Source organism: Mesocricetus auratus, unplaced genomic scaffold, assembly GCF_017639785.1.
Source record: "Mesocricetus auratus isolate SY011 unplaced genomic scaffold, BCM_Maur_2.0 Super-Scaffold_100008, whole genome shotgun sequence".
Classification (NCBI taxonomy): domain Eukaryota; kingdom Metazoa; phylum Chordata; class Mammalia; order Rodentia; family Cricetidae; genus Mesocricetus; species Mesocricetus auratus.
Genome location: NW_024429192.1, coordinates 88330244 through 88343746, shown reverse-complemented (window position 1 = coordinate 88343746; position 13503 = coordinate 88330244). Strand labels below are relative to the sequence as shown.

The window sequence follows — 13503 nt, the reverse complement described above, 5'->3', positions numbered from 1 at the left end:
GAGGGACAGAGAGAGGATAGATTTGGGTGATTTGAATAGGGGCCATTTAGGCTAGAAAACAAATAAACACACCATGGCGGGCCTCCGTGTGAGCCTGTGAGGTGAGCGGATGATTTCCTTGTGATTCTTCAAATGCTTTGACTTGAAAGAGCAGTGTGTCCTCTTCTCCTTCCAGAGGCACACCTGCAGCATGACAGACCCTTCTGGAAAAGGCTCATTCCACACAGTACAATCCAATTAGTGCCTCAGGCTGTTCTTCCTCTTGGTGTTGAGTATATTCCTGTTGGCAGGCATTAAAAATAAATCCTATTTTTAAAATTATATGTTGTGATCTTTTCCCATTAAGCCTTCTACATTAGTTTACTGTAAAATGACTTACTTATAGCATTATATTTATACATGTGTATACACATATATGTATATATTCTAAATGGACTAGTACTAGTCTGTAATCAAGGTTTGGAAAAGCTCCATCTGCTGCTCCTGAAGCCCCCACTTCCTCTTCATCCTCCATGTGCCCCTACTCCCAAACCCTGGCAACGACAGATTTGTTTTCTGTGCCTGCAGTTTGGGTTTCATCACGGTATCACAGATATGGCATGGAGCAGTGTGTGGCTGTTTTGCCTGGCTCCTTTCCCTTGGTGCAATGTTCTTAAGATTAATTTGTGTTACTTTCCATTTCAAAAATATATTCCTTTCCATTGTACAAACAGACTTCAGGGTTCCCAATGTGAGGCTATAAAGGCACTTGAACATTAATATACATGGTTTGTTTGAGCGTAGTGTGTATTTCTTTTCACTAAAATTTTAGGAATGGGGCTGTGGGGAGTGCTTACGACAAATCTGTCTTAGCTAAGAGGCAGTAACCACTTCAGTGACCCTGGTACTTTGTATTCCCAACAACATGTGATGGGTCCAGTTATGTGTTCCTTTGTTAGTATGCTTTTGTTTTACTCATGAACATTTTAACATGTCTGACTATCATTGCATTGTGACTTCTAATGTGCATTTTCTTAGTGACCAATAAAACTAGAAGTCTTTCCTTGTCTCGTCAACCTATCTTCTCCTGCAAAATATCTATTCAATCCTTTTCTCATTCTTGATTGACTAATGATGTTTACTGTTGAGTTTGGAGGCTGTTGTTGTTATAAATACCTCATTCCAAAGACAATGTGTTTTGTAAATGTTTTCTGCCAGCCTGTAGAATGGGGACATTTGTTTTGTTTTGTTTTTGCTAGCCAGATTTGTTTATTTTGTCCACGGTTTAAGAGTGTACGTAAAAATGTCTTTGCCTAAAATAAGGTCACAAGTATGTTATCTTGTACAGTTTGAATCTGAGTTTCTCTTAGTAAGAGCAAGGCCTGGGCCAGAATTCATTCATTGCATTTCATTGTCTAATTGTTTCAACTACCTGTTGAAAGGACTGCACTAGCACCTTCATCAAGTCACTTTGACGCACACTTGTGCACTTTTGTGTGCGATATGTGTGAGTCTATGACACGTGTGCTACAGTGCTTGTGTGGAGCTCAGAGCAATTTGCAGGTGCTCTCTTCCACCTTCTGCGGTCTGGGGCTTGAACTCAGGTTGTCCTCCTTGGTGGCAAGTACCTTTGCCCACCGAGCCATCTCACTGGCCCTAAATGTATGTGTTGATTAGTAATCAGTATCTGCTTAGGTCTCCTGATGTTTACAACAGCAAACTCTAGTTTACAGCATGCTACTATTTTACATTCAGTTTTCTATTACTAGAATGTCGGTTCTTTATATTTTTTATATCCTGTAAGATCTTTCTAAGCGGTTTTATTAATCCTTGTGAGAAAGCATTTGGCTGGAGGTATGTGAACCTCGGTTCTCAGGGTACAGGAGCTCGGAGTAGAATAGAGGCCAAAGGAAGAGTCACACCCTGGGCGGATCAAAGGAAGTGAGGGGTAGGTTGAGAGCCAGAGGTGGCTGGCTGAAAAGCAGCAGCGGCGGGGAATTGCTTTTTCTTCGCTGTGAGTTCCACACAGTACATATTTCCTGCCTTGCAAACAGCAGAAAGCAGCAGATCTCCCACCAGAGAAGAACGACGGTGCTGCTAAAACTTTGAGATTAATGAGCAGTTAATTAGAAACTTGCCTACTCAGAGGGTAAGTCCTGATTAATGCCAGGCAAACAGTAAGGGGTGAAAATTCTTTCATCCCTTTATGCAATGTATTCACAAAGATAGTGAATTTTTATTCTTTTTTTGTTGTTTTTGAAATTACATGTTTATATATTTGTTTGTCTGTTTGTTATGTGTGCATGTATGACCAGAGGACACCTTTCAGGAGTTGCTTCTCCCCTCTCACTCCATGGGTCTTGGGAATTGAACTTGGGTCACCGGGCTTTGCTGCAGGTACCTTTACCTGCTAATCCGCCTTACCCATCCCTCTGCTTTATTTTTAAATCTTGGTGAGCTGATCAGTTCCCATGCTTGTTTGAAATGCTGAGGATCTGAAGAATGGTAGAAGGAATCACAGCCCGAGGGAGCTCCTTCCAGGGAGACAGAGGCAGGCAGCAGAGCTAGAGTCACCTACAAAGGGGCACTCACCCCAGAGACGTTACTCACCTGTGTAGACAAGTGACCGTGTCTCAGATCCCAGTTTACTGGAAAATTGTTGAACAGTGTAGCTTAAAACTGCAGATCCTGCTGAGGTTGAGACTGCCCAGAAGGATCAGGGTGAGTGTGTAGCTGTCTGCCTCTTGCTTTTTTGTAGTTCCCAGGTTTAGTCCCCAGAAACCAGGCAGACTTGCTGCCTTTGCTGAAAATATGAGCCACCGAATGCCAGCTGAGTTCTTTCTGTGTGGCTGCAGGAATGCTGGCAGGACGGGCTGCATCCTGCAGGCTCCACAGAGATGATTGCTGCCTGCCGCAGGCTGGAAGAGCGTTTCTAGTATTTCTCAGCAGCCACAGTTACAACTGTTTTCCTGGTTGTGACTGAAAAGCCTTTTCCCCATGTGTCACAAAAAGTTCATTGCAAAACCAATTGTCTAAGTGAGCTAGTTGAAATTTAGCTCTATGGGACACTTTGAGGACATGAAAGGTGTCAAATAGCTTGCCAAGTTCGTCCTTTGAGGCAAATCGCAGCAGTCGAAGCCCTGGGGAGGTGAGGGGTTCCATGGGTAGTGCTGGGCTGCAGTATTTATTGCAGCTGAGGAGAGGGGTTCCATGGGCACTGCTGGGCTGCAGTATTCATTGCAGCTGGCTTCGGACAGAGGCCTGGATGCTCAAACATGACCTTTGAGTTCCTAAATGAATGTGAAGATGGCAACTTGTTTGCATAATGTGAGGTGTTAATAGATGCTGTTTAATTACGGTATATGACAAATGAGGGCATGAGCTGTGTTCACTGTCGCGTGGTGATGGACCTGGTTATGACTACCCAGCGCTGCTTTCCCCTCTGTGTTAAAAGGATGAGAAGAGATGAGTCTCAAGAAGCAAGAGCAGCAAGAGGGGAAGATGCAGGGCAGAGGGTGTTGTCCCCCTGAATGCGGGTGTCAGTGAGGAGGCCTGGGTAATCTATGGGGCTTTGGGTATTATTTATCCCTGGCGTACAAATAGACTTTGAGTGCCCATGCCACAATATGGGAAGCTCTCTCAGCCTGGACTCTTGGGCGAGGGCCTAGGCCCTGCCCTGGAAGAAATGACAGTCACTAGAGATCCACCATGGAGGGCCTCACTCTCCCTGGGGACCAGAGTAGAGATTGGGTAGGGGACTGGGAGACCTGATGGGGAGGGCGGGGGAGGAGGGGAGGGAGAGGGAGCTGGGATTGACATGTGAAACAAGCTTGTTTCTAACTTAAATTTTAAAAACATTAACTTTTTAAAAAGAAGGGTGTTGTCATGGATGTCTGTATACACCCCTGTTGGATTTGAGTGTGTTAACATTGTTAATATTCAACAATGACAATCTCCGTGAAAAGAATACAGATCTTTCTCCTTTAAAAATACCTGTCATAGAGGGTGCTGGAGAGATGTCTCAGTGGTTAAGAGTGCTTTCTGCTTTTCAGGGGACCAAGTTTCAATTCCCAGCACCTACATGGTGGCTCCCAACTGTTACTCCAGTACCAAGGGATCTGACGCCCTCTTCTGGCCTCCATAAGTGCTAGGCGCACGAGTGCAGACATGCATGCAGAACATCCATATACACAAACAATAAAATAATGATGATAATAACCGTCTCTGTGCAAGGTGATTAACACACACACACACACACACACACACGCACGCACACACGCACCTCTTACAACACAGCTTGTATTTTTTCTTATATAGGTGACCTTTCACCCTGCTTTCCTCCAACACCTCAGCTAATGTTGAGAGGCGATGCCTGGCTCTAAGCCCTAGCACAGGGATGATTTCTCCGGCTGCAAGCATTGTTGGAACAGCCGAAAGGGAAAGCAGAGGGAGGCACACAGCCTTCCTTCCCTGGCTCCACGGTGGGCATGGGGACAGTCATTTGCTTACTTCAGACTATATTTCTAATGCCCTTATCATCCCCGCTCCCACCGCACACATCGCAAGTCGTCCTATGCATGCATGGCCTGTGACTTTTGAACGCCCTCGCGTCTTGGGAATCTCGTAGCCGAGTTGTGTATTGGCATGGGGTATCCACTCTACACTGAAATCTGTGTCTGCTGGACTTGGTTAGCGCTAAGCCCTTTCCCACGCCCTGTGGCCGCAGCACATGGAGGAACCCCCATGACCCTGGGTTGGGAACACATCTTCACTGGCTTTGGTCCCTGAATGTCTTTGAAGTTCCCACCCAGGACGATCCTTAGTCCACAGGGTTCCATCCACCGCCCTGACAGGAGCCCAGGGTAAGAAGGTCAGGCCGTTGGCATTGAGTCAGAATGATCTGGAAAAGACGAACGCCCATCTCTGCTTGCTATTCCTCCCATGCCTTTGGCAGGAAAATAAAAAAATATCACAGGAAACCAGCCCATTAAATCAGTGTAAGAGACCTCGTAACCCATCTGAGGTCTGGCTGTGGAAATGTTAAACATGAGCCCAAAGTATGAGGCAGGAAAGGACCTCCTGTTTTCCTATGGTCGCTGAGGGAGGAACGAGGGCCTGCGAGTGTCCCCAGGCTGAGTACAGCATGAATCAGGACCTGACACCCTGCACCTGGCCCCTCATGCCGACCCTGCTGCCCTGCCCCCATCACGGCCTTCCTCCTGCCACCGGCGTGCAGTCTAACCATCTTCCCTGACCCCAGAATCCTCTCAGTCTGCCTTCCCCTCCCGTGTTTCACTCTATCCACTGCCTGGCTCCTGCCATTGTCCTCTGAGCTCTAGGGGACTTTCTAGCTCCATGTCGTGGGCTTCATCTTACTCAACCGCACGTCATGATTCAGGGCCTTGTCCCAAATGAGACGTCAGTAAATATTTGTTAAGGTGAACCAGGGCTTGGCAGAAATAACCTTTCAACCCACAAATTACTACATTGGGTTTTTTGGTTAGAAAATACTATGATGATAAACTGTGTTTTCTCCCCTGAATAGCTTAAAATGCTACCCTTTGCTGATGACTTTCTCTTCCCTCTCCTCTTCTTCCTCTTTCTCCTCTTCCTCCTTTTTCTTCGGGTAGGATCTTACTATGCAATCCTGGCTGGCCTGGAACTTGCTTTGTAGGCCAGGCTAGCTTCAAACTCAGAGATCCTCCTGCCTCTGCCTAGGGTTAAAGTCAAGCATCAATCACCACACCCAACCTTCACGAACTTCTTAAAAACATCTGGTGTCCACTAGTTTCCACCTCTCAGGATCCACACACTCCCAGTCCTCCTCCCTCTGCCTACTCCACACCGCCCTCTCCAAACACTAAACGTTACCAAAGGAATGTGAAGATTTCATACCACTGGTTCTTTCTTAAATACTTGACAGTCAGCTAACTGCTCCCTCCTTCCCTGAGTGTAAGTCCTTTGGCTTCTAAGGTGCCACCTTCAGCTGGTTCCTGCTGCTGCTCTACACTGGCTTTTGCCTTCCTGAGGCTGCCTTCTTTCCTTGGCCCCAAGTCCTAAACACTGGAATTCACCAGGGTTCTGAATTCGTTTCCCAGCTTGCTGGGTTTTAGTTCTATTCCGCCCTGGAAATCCATGGGGTCAGCATCCCTGCATTCAGCCAACCTCACATTAAACATGAAACAACCACTTACATGATGTCTGCATTGTACTGAGTATTGTTAATAACTCAGGAGTGATTTTAAATGCAGGAGAAACTGTGAGACATTATATACAAACATTATGCCGTGTTCCACGAGGCACTTGAGCATCAGAGGATTTGCATGCTGCACTCCTGGAACCCATCGTCTCCCAAAGATATAGAGGATCTACTCCATTATGTGTGCTTTGCAATTCCCACCTGTATTCCACTCACCATCAAGTGGGTCTGGATGTCACAAACAACACATGCAGACCAGAGTCCATTGTCTTCCTCATATCCCTGCCCCCCCCCCCCGACTTTCATATTTTATTGTTGTCTACACTTGATGGCCCATTCACAAGAAATTTGAAATCTGAGACGTGGCCCTTCTGCCCTCCTATCTTCCGTATGTGTTGATAGCTATGCCCTGCCCTCACATAGCTGCCTCTGATGCTATCTCTTTACCTTCCTGTCTTCCATATGAGCCAACCGCCATGTCCTGCCCTCACATAGACACCGCTCCTTATCACTTTGCTTTCTTGAATTTAGACTTCTCTTTAATTGAAGATAGTTCTTTTTTTTTTTTTTCATGCAATCTATTCTGGTTATGGTTTCCCTTCCCCTAACTCCTCCCAGATCCTCCCCATCCCCCACTCACCCAAATCCACGCCCTTTCTTTCTCTCATTAGAATACAAACAGGCACCAAGAAAATAATAATAATAAAATAGAATAAAGCCAAACCAGAATAGGACAGAACAAATAGAAGAAAAAGAGCTGAAGAAATATATAGATACAGAGACATACATGTCCCCACACAACCATAATGTATAAACAGAAAGAAGACCTATATGGTTTAAAAAAGAAAACAGCCTAGACAAAGCATTGTGAGTAAAAAAAAAAAAAGGACTCCATAAAAATATTGAGTTTGTTTTGTGGTGGCTATCTATTCTGGACACCAGGCCTGCCCTTAAATGTGACCTGAGACTCCTTGGGAGAAAACTAATTTTTCATTTGCAAGCAGTCATCAATTAGAGATGGAAGCTGGTGCCCACTTGCCCCTCATAGCACTGAGAGCTCATCTGGTGCAGACCTGTGCAGGCTCTGTGGATGCTGCCACAGTGTGTGCGTTGGTCCTGCTGTGGGTAGAAGGCCTTGATTCCTTGGCTTTCTCCATCCCCTCTGACTCTTACAACTTTCCACCTCCTCTTCCACAGGGTTCTCTGAGCCTTGAGGGGAGGGGTTTGATGGAGACATCCCATTTAAGACTGAGTGTTCCGAGGTCTCTCACTTTTTGCACGTTGTCCAGTTGTGGGTCTCTGTATCTGTTCCCATCTGCTGCAGGAAGGAGGAAGCTTCTCTGATGATGGCTGAGCAAGGCACTGATCTATGATTATGGCAGAATGTCATTAGGAGTCATTTTGTTGCTATGTTCCTTTAGCAAAACAGTAGTATTTGGTTTTCCCCTAGGTCCCTGGCCAATCTAGCCTCAGGTTCTTGACCACCCAAGAAGTGTCAGGTATGGGTTCCATCTCATGGAGTGGGTCTTAAATCCAATCAGATAGTAGTTGGTTACTCCCACAAACTTTATGCCACTGTTACACCAATGTATCTTGCAGTTATGTGGTCATTGTGGATTTCAGGTTTTATAACTGTGTTGGTATTCACATTTCCCCTCCGGTAGTGCAGAGTTCCTTCCAGGACCGTGAACATGAGTCAGTAGAGTGGTAAAGGCTCTAAGAAGGCGCCAGTTTGATTTCTCCATATTCAATGAGTTGTATAAGAGTTGTCTTCAGCAACAGGGCCCCACTGTCAGTTTGTGGAGGAAAACCAATAGTTTTGGCAATTGCTTGTTGTTTGGGGCTCTTCATGGGGCCCCTGTAACTAACAACTCAATTGTAACCCACTCCTAGAAGTGGAGGTTTCCTTTAGTGACTTGGGCTTTGTCTTCCTCTTTATTTGCTGATTCAATTTAGGTTTCTTTCTTACATGTACATGTTTAAAGAAGCCTTTCCTGTAGACTTCTATATAACCCCTCAATAGCTCTTCATTTTAACTGTCCCTCTCCATAGTTTCTCCCTTACTCATCTTCCTTTCCCCTCCCCATTTGATCCTCCCATTCCAGTCACCCCACTCCTTCCACTCATACTTATCTCTTCTATTTATCCTTTCTAGGGTGATCCTTTCCTCCCCACTAGTGCCTTACTCTGTACCTAACCCCTGCAGTTACACAGATTGTAGCCTTTTTATCGAAGGCTTAACAACTAACATCCATGTATAATCAAACACTTAACATATTCGATTCGTCCTTTTGGTCTGGGTTACCTCGCTTAAGATGACTTTTTTTCTAGCCCTACTCATTTACCTTCGAATTTCATGATTTCATTTTTTAACAGCTGAGTGATATCCCATTATGTAAACACACAGCATTTTTATCCATTCTTCCATTTATGGAAATATAGAATGTTTCCAGTTTTGGAGCATTATGAACAGAGCAGCAATATCTGATTCAGATTCTTTAAAATGTGATTTATTTTCTTTTTATTTGTGTGCTCGTGTGTGCCTGCATGAGTTTATATGCACCAAATGCATACAAGTGCCCAAGGATGTATTGGATGCCCTAAAATTTGAATTATCAGCAGTTGTGAACCACACGTGTGCGTACTGAGAACCAAGCCTGGGTCCTCTGCAAGAGCAGTGTGTGCTGTCAAATACTGAGCCATCTTTCCAAGAGCAGTGTGTACTGTCAACTACTGAGCCATCTTCCCAGTACCTCATCCAGACTCCTGAGCCATCTCTTTACTGTCCCTCTTAAATTCATTCTCCATCCCACCTTAGGTATATGTCTAAGTATGATGATATTCCCTCGTCCAATATCCTTCAATATCTCCCCATTTGTCCACATTCTGTTCCTAATTCCTTCATCCCCATTCTCCATGGTCCAGTCCCTGCCTACCTCTCTAGACTTACATTCCTATTCAGGTACTCACAATCCCTAGACCACATCCTCCTATGTGATGAGTATCTCCTTTGCCTACAGTTATCCAAGACTGGGCAGCACATCTCTCTTAGCTCTTCACAGTCTTGCTCAAGTATTATCTTCTTGGTCTGGTACACTCAGGAAGTGACTAGCTTCTCCTATTTATCATGCTCGCAGCCCACATGGGACTGTGAGAGCCTCAAGGATAAGAACTACTATCTTTTGTTCATCTCTGTATTCTCAGTGTCTTCCTGGGGCACAGAGCACACAGCCTTAGATAAATGAATATCAGTTTTTCTCTCCCTACTGACTTCCTTAGTAGAACCCCAAGTTTGGTACTTAAAATGAAACCAGTACTTCCCCTCTGGTGGTGTATTAGCCCATCTATAAGATTATGACAACAGCAGCAAAAATTGAAAAATTTCCGGGGCAGTTTCTCCTGAAAGGCTTTGACTGTTTTGTTTGCATTAATAACTAAGCCCAGGTGGCTTCAAGTGTGAAAAGGACAGGTCTCACTATGGGGTTTCTCTTTTAGTGGAGAAAGGGACACCCAGGAGCATGGCGCTTACCTCTGTTTTCTGTATGGGTGATCCTCCCAGAGGCCTGTCTCCTTGTCTGAAAGAGGCAGTGCAAATGGTCCTGGGGTTGGACAGCATGTTCCCTTCACATCCATTGAATTGACTCCCTTTGCCTTGTATCTTTGTTTGGCTGTAAGGAGGCAAATCAAGTACAGTGTCATGTTCAGTACACTGGGTTCTGCTGTTCTGACTTAGTGAAAATGATCACAGTGATCCAGTGACACCTCTAGACTTGCGTAAGCATCCTTCGGTAGCTCAGTTGGTAGAGCAGAGGAGTGTAGACTAGTGTAAGCAATGTTCCTTCTAGGCTTTCCAAGAATTAATAAATTATGGTATAAACTCGAGAGGCTCCAGTCCAATGGAACTCTATTCATGTAAAGCAAAATACATCCTATAATTGAAATTTTCATTCGTGTTGAAACAGTCTGTTCCACAATCATTAATGGACCAACCCAGACCATTTGAGAATTGGTCTTATTACTTATGATTAAGTTTAAATGGGAATAAATACCAGAAACCACATATCTGTCCTTGCTGAAGGTTGGCTTCACTCGCACCAGAATTTTAAAGCATTTTTGATAGAGTGTAATGAATTGTCTCTTACCTACAGGAGCCAAATCTGAGAGAGGTAATTCTGTCATGTCTGTACAATGTATGCTTCATCCGGTCTGTGTGCTTAGAAAGGTTAGCCATTGTTTTCTTCACTGTATGTGAAATAAATCACAAACCAGTGCTATACCACGCCACGAAGAAACACATTGTTTCAGACCACCTTCAAGAGTATTTTCCTCTGTCATGCTCCACAACAGTGGTTCTCAGCTTTCCCAATGCTGTGACCCTTTAATACAGTTCCTCATGCTGTGGGGCCCCCAACCATAAAATTATTTTCGTCACTACTTCATCACTGTAATTTTGCTACTGTCATGAGTCATAATATAAATATCTCTTTTCTCCAGTGGTCTTATGTGGACCCTTTTAAAGGGTCATTTGTCACATACTGCCCCAAAATCCTAGGCAGGCATGACAACAGTTCTGTTACACTAGCACATAGGGCACGCAGATAGGAGAGCACCAGAGCAAGCTGCCTATCTAGACTGAGCGAGCTCTGGGTTAAAATGAGAGACCCTGGCTTAATATATAAGATGGAAAGTAATGGATGAAGATACTCAATGATAACTATTGACCAAAACACACACACACACACACGCATGTATGCACGCACGCACGAATGTACAAATACACATACAAATGCAAAGAAAAAACAAAAGAAATACATCACTTTATACTCATAATTTCAAAGTCCAGTAAGTAAAATTAATAACTATAATAAAAATTATGCCTTTTCAATTGACTTTTTAGAGTACTTTGAATTTCATAATAGTTTAGCAGAAAGCACAGTGCCCCCATCTGCACCTTACCCTCACACACACATTTCTACTGCTGTCAACATGCCCCAAAGGGTGGGCCATCTGTTACAGCGCAGAGTACACAGTGTACATTACAGCTCATGCTTCCTATTCTAATTCTGTGTTTTTCACAAGTGAATAAGGACACATATCCACCACTGAGGCATAAACAACTGTTTCATTGCCCTAAAAATCCTGTCTTACATACATGGGCATCCTTCCATCTCCCAAGTCTCTGGAAACCGCTGGTCTTTTTGCTATCTCCATAATTTTTAGCTCTTCCACAATGCTTTATAATTAGAATCACAATTTACACCCTTTTCCTATTGACCTGTCATACTCACTTAAGTTTCCTCCATGCCATCTGTATCTTTATTACTCACTTCCAGTTATCAACATTCCATTGTCTGGTTGTATCGTAGTTCATCTTCCCGTTCACCTGACATCTTGATTGCGTTCGAATTTCACTGATGATGACTAGAGTGGCTGTAAACACCAAGAGAAGGTTTACACATGGAAATAAATCTTAAAGCCATTTGGGTAAACACCAAGTAGTGCAGCTGCTGGATCTGTAGTTGTTTTGCAGTAAGAAATTGTTCAACTGTGTTCTGAAGTCTCTGAGCCATTTGCCATCCTCACCAGCAACGACTGAGTTTCTGTTGCTCTCATTCTTACCAACATTGTTTAAATATACAGTGGTAGCTCATGATAGTTTTATTTTGCAATTAACAGGTGATACTGAACACTTTAAATTGTGTTTTTATCTCTCTCTCTCTCTCTCGTGTGTGTGTGTGTGTGTGTGTGTGTGTGTGTGTGTGTGTGTGTGTGTACACATGAGTAAAGTACCTGTAGACCAGAAGATGGTGTCAGCGCCTATGGAGCCAGAAGTGTAGGTGGTTGTGACCCTCCCAGTGTGGGTGCTGGGAACTGGACTCAGGTCTTCAAGAAAAGTGGCAGAGACTCTTAGCCTCTGAGTCATCTCTTCAGCCCAATATTGAGAACAGTTCAATATTCCTACTGTACCTCTCTTTTTTGGGTAAAGATAATTCACCCATTTTTACACTGGGCCATTTGTGTTCTTACTGTGGATTTCAGAGTTCTTTGTCTATTTTATAAACTTCATCAGTTATCTTTCATAAATATTTTCTTCCAGGCTTCTTTATCATCTCATCCTCTGTATGAGCAGAATTTTCAATGTTATCACTTGGCTGCACCTTTGTTGAATCCAAAAGTCATCATATTCTCAAGGCCATCTAAATTTTCCCCTATTTTCATTTTTTAATTCTACAGTTATATGTTACGATTAGGGCTGGGGTCCATTCTGAGTCCTTCTAGATTGGTTTATTTTCATGTGATTATCTAGCTGTTTTGACACCATTTATTAAGAGATTAGATTTTATCTCTTACCTTGCCTTTGCTCCTTTTGAAGGTCAGGTGACTGTATTTGTCTATAGTCAGCACTGTGAATCCTGCCCAGTATTCCTCCGACTTAACAGTTGTTTCTTCATTGTAAATTTTCAACTGGGAGAGTGCCAGTTCCCTGTTCCTTCTCTGACAAGAGATGTGTTGGCAGTGCAGGATCTGTGGTCCCTACTTGCAGCTTTTTTAAAGATGTATTTATTTTATTTTCTGTGTTTGGGTGTTTTCCCAGCGTGTATGTTCATGCACCCTGTGTATGCATGGTGCCTCTAAAGTTCAGAAGAGACTATTGGTTCCGCTGGAGCTGGAGTTACAGATGTGGGTGCTGGGAGTCAAGCCCAGATGCGCTGCAAGAGCAGCCAGTGCTGTGACCACTGAGCCGTCTCTCCAGCCCCTGCTGTCAGTGTTGTTAATTTGAGCCTCTGGCATGCGTGAAGTAGCATTTCCTGACTTTAATTTGTATGTCTCCCCTGACAAACAAATGTTGAACATCTTTTTGAATGCTTACCAGCCACTTGTATATTATCTTTTAGAAGTATCCCTTCACAAGGTTAGACCATGGGAAAAAATCAAGTTGTTTGACTTACTGAATTTAAGAGTTCTTTGTGGGGGCTGGAGAGATGGCTCAGAAGGTAGGACACTGGCTGCTCTTCCAGAGGTCCTGAGTTCAATTCCCAGCAACCACATGGTGACTCACAACCATCTGTAACAAGATCTGGTGCCCTCTTCTGGCGTGCAGGCAAAACACTGTATACTTATTAATAAATAAATAAAATAAAGAGTTCTTTGTGTACTTACAGAGTGCTTTAGCAGAGACTATATATAGTATTGTAAAACGTTTCCTGAGTATTTTCTTCAAATAGAAAAGTAATTTTAAGTGAAGACATATTGTTGAGTTTAGGTTTGTCTAAAAGACCAAGTCTGTGAAGATAAATCTAGCTTCCAGCTTTCAAAAATGATAA

At 43.8% G+C, this 13503-nt stretch overlaps 1 protein-coding gene across 7 annotated transcripts in view; it reads left to right on the top strand.

Moving 5' to 3' along the window:
- Positions 1 to 13503, top strand: part of Stard13 (StAR related lipid transfer domain containing 13) — a 381417-nt gene that overhangs the window by 327827 nt on the left and 40087 nt on the right. The window contains exon 1 of one of the 7 annotated variants that reach the window (XM_040751434.1): positions 1964 to 2128. The exons of the other annotated variants lie outside the window; for them this stretch is intronic. The gene's annotated coding sequence lies outside the window, so the exon portion shown is untranslated. Of the gene's footprint in view, positions 1 to 1963; positions 2129 to 13503 lie in introns of those variants that run through there. 7 annotated transcript variants of the gene reach the window in all.